The sequence below is a fragment of the Microtus ochrogaster genome, chromosome 1 (genome assembly GCF_000317375.1).
Source record: "Microtus ochrogaster isolate Prairie Vole_2 chromosome 1, MicOch1.0, whole genome shotgun sequence".
Lineage (NCBI taxonomy): Eukaryota > Metazoa > Chordata > Mammalia > Rodentia > Cricetidae > Microtus > Microtus ochrogaster.
In genome coordinates, this window is record NC_022009.1 from 116,948,504 (window position 1) to 116,951,864 (window position 3,361).

General features: G+C 51.7%; 1 protein-coding gene across 5 annotated transcripts in view; it reads right to left on the minus strand.

Annotated features, from left to right (window-relative positions):
* Slitrk3 (SLIT and NTRK like family member 3) overlaps positions 1–2,649 on the minus strand; it is an 11,970-nt gene extending 9,321 nt beyond the window's left edge. For 2 of the 5 annotated variants that reach the window (XR_003377825.1, XM_026783875.1), the window contains exon 1: positions 1,313–2,284. The gene's annotated coding sequence lies outside the window, so the exon portion shown is untranslated. Of the gene's footprint in view, positions 1–1,197; positions 2,285–2,308 lie in introns of those variants that run through there. The other 3 variants (XM_005344107.3, XM_013348983.2, XM_013348980.2) reach the window with 3 other exon arrangements.
* Between the last annotated feature and the right edge of the window lie 712 nt (positions 2,650–3,361).

Sequence of the window (3,361 nt, forward strand, 5' to 3'; positions counted from 1 at the left end):
GTGGTGGAGGAGGTGCAGGAGCAGCAGCAGCATGGGTATGAATTTCTTACCAATCTAAAACCTATTTTATCTAGTTCACCAAAGCGTTCCTTAAAAGTAAGTCTAAGATCTAGATGATAGCTTGCCTTAAAAATATCTGTGCTGCTGTCCATTGCCCCACAGTAGCTAAGATTGGAAACAGTGATGACACTCAGTAAGCAGGCAGAAAGACTCTTTAAAATCCTGCACCCTTCACTTCCCAGACCCACCCTTTTCTCAGAGAGGTCTCCACCTGGAAACAAGCTTACACAGAAAGGCTGTACTCAGGACACAGCCTTTTCCACCTCCCTCCCCAGCACCCTCAGCCTAGCACCTTGGTCATCTAGCCTGCAAAGGTAGCAGCTGTTCCAGGGATCCTGTGGGAACCTGGGCTATAGTGGAATGAAAGGGTAATCAGGAGGCTATCCTGGGCTTCCCAATCATGGGAAATGGCCTCTGCAACCGCTTCCCAGGGGTCTCTGGAACTATAGTGCTAAGTGCTGGACTTTGGCCACATCCTGAAGGCCCTTCCACAAGCTCCCTTTCCTTTATTTTAGCGTTGTATTTCTGAAGAATGCGAAGGGCTCTGAAAGTTAGGAGGTGCTGGGCCCTTTGAGCTGGTTTCTTCTGCGTCCTGCTGGGAGCGCCGGCACCATTTATTTGTCCAGAGAAGGACAAGAAGACAAGAAGCTCTTTCTACCCAGCGATTGCCTTTCCCACCTCCCCCTCCTCAGCGCTCCCCCTTCATTCCAGATCTAAGATTAAATATTCCAATATGGAAGCGAAACGATCTCCCTGGAACAAATAATTAAAATGCTGCATCATTCATTTTCTGGAGAGCTATGAGCTTCTATAGAAGCTTTTATAATCTACTGCCGGCAGGCGAGGCACACAACGCATATATATATATATATATATATATATATCCGTTTTCCTTCTGTCTCTTAAAATACAACCCAGCGCTCCACGGGGTGGGTGGGGGGAGGGTTTCTCCCCTTGGCCACCTGGCCTATATGTTGGAGTTAAGATTTCTTTCCCCTTAAGAAGGGGGGTCTGAGGTTGTATTAGTCTCCAGAAGCCCTTCCTTCACCAATGCCCTTACATCTAACAGATCCAATTCTTTAAAAAAATATTAATATCAATAATAATAATAATAATAATAATAATAAATCCTAGCACCTGTGAGTGTATGGAAGGTCCAGCGGTCAAAGTCTACGCGTTCTACAGCACACATCCTACATAAGAGGCACCCTGATTTCAATCAGGCAAAGTAGGAACGGATGGCGACGAGTACCTATGGTGCAGAGCGCTCAGGATCTCCGAGGTTCGCTCCGAGGGGCTTCCCAGCGGGAGGGGCAAACTCTCCGCGAGGCTGCATTGTATCCGTCATTCTGTCGCCCAGGATCTTCCCCTCTTTCGGCCACCAACTTTCGGAAAGGCTACCAAATCACGCTTGTAATCCGTTTTGAGTGGTCCACCTTTGAGATTTAGAGGGAAATGGTCGCTGCATAGCGATGGGAGAGCGGGGCGCGCACCTAGCGCGGTGATGCTGGAGACCGAGGGCTCAGGACCACAGCTCTCGTTCCTTGCCCCAGATGGCAGGCAGGCTGTGTGAGCGTCCCAGGACCGGGATCTCCTGATCGAAAATCTTGGTGCTCTTCCTTCAGTGGCCAGCTCCCCGGTGCCCGGGAGCACGGGTTCCTTTCTGGATTTCTCTCTTTCTCTGTGTCTCACTGAAAGATTGTCTCTCACAGCGCAATCCCTGCCTGCGGCCTCGGTCTACTGGAGGAGATGCAGCTAGCCCTTGCCTTTCCCGAGTGTCTTTGCTCTTTGCCCTTTGGATGGGTGGGAATGGGGGTGGGTGGCGTGGAGATGAGAGAAGACAGGGTGGGGAGAGACAGAAAGCAGGCAGGAAGGGGGCGACTAGATCTCAGATCCCAGCATTGGTCAGGTGGCGGGGTAGGGGGTGGGGGTGAGGACACAGATACAACAGTATGGCTGTACACACCACATTGCACTTGGCGTTGAGAAATCTCAGGCAGAACACGAAGGCGATGCGATCCCGTTGGCGGAGTGTGAGTCCCCTGACAAACCACCATTCGTGTGCCCTCACTTCTCCAGCCGGAGGACAGGGGGAGGTGGGCAGAGGAGGGGGTCGAGCGTTTCAGGCCAAGGAGACGCTCCCGGCGGCGGCGGTGGCTGCGACCGCATCTTTTTAAGACTGACCTGCTTTAAAAGTACCGCTTTGATGGCCTAGGAAATAACTAAAATCAGATTACACGTTACTTACCAAACGTCTGCCTCTAAACTGGGAGCGCCAGGTCGGGGACTAGGAGGCAATATAGAAAACGCAGGGCTGGAACCTGAATGCAAAGCCATCAGCCGCCCCCAAATCGCGCACCGAGGGAGCGGCGCTCTGGAGCCCCCAGATCAGCCCATCGCTGGAGCCTCAGCCAGCTTGTCCCCCCGCACCCCCGGCCCCTCCTCCGCGCCAACTGTGTAAATCAGCCGCCGCAGTCCTCTCGCCGCGCATCGCAGGCAAATCCCTGCTTAGGAAGCAAGTGATTCTCTCTCTCTCTCTCTCTCTCTCTCTCTCTCTCTCTCTCTCTCTCTCTCTCTCTCCTTTTTATTTATTGGTCACAATTTGCCAGCTCCACTAAGAGAGATCCTGTCGGGAAGTCAGCATTCTGTATCTGTAGATTGATTTTTAACTTTTGCAAATGAGAGATGGCTGTTTGGAAAATTACAGTCCAAACTGAAGGGGGTGGGGCGGGGGAGATGATCAAATTAAGAACATCTGAACTGTATCGGGGGGCGACATCGTTGGCTGCCTCCCAGGGAGCCATTCCAAGCGGTTTGCTGGAATCGCCCATGGTCATGCAACACAGGTGACAGTCTGAAAGTACACGTTTCCTCGTCTCTTTATACTTGCTAACGCGGGGCTTTGAGGGGGGCGGTGATGAAACAGTAGCACGGCTGGAGGGGGTGGGGTTTGAGAGCCAGCCGCCAGATACCGGTTCGTGACAGATGAAATGAGGACGTTATGAAGACGATGGCACACATGTTAAGGCGCTCCACGGTCCAGAAGACCACTGGCCCCACTGCAGTCTTGCCGATGCAGTCGCTCGCTGCTCCTCCATCCAATCTGCAGTGCAAACCAACGCAGTTCTTTATTTAATAGATCCTTTTCATCAGCGACTATGCTGGAGAAAGGGCAGCATTCCCACTAACTCCCAAATTGTATATGGCGCTCTGTGGGAGACATCCCTGTATTCCTCCTAGATGTGAAAACATTAAATCGCCCAAGGCAAGTAAAATTAGGTACGTATTATCATCGTAGGCG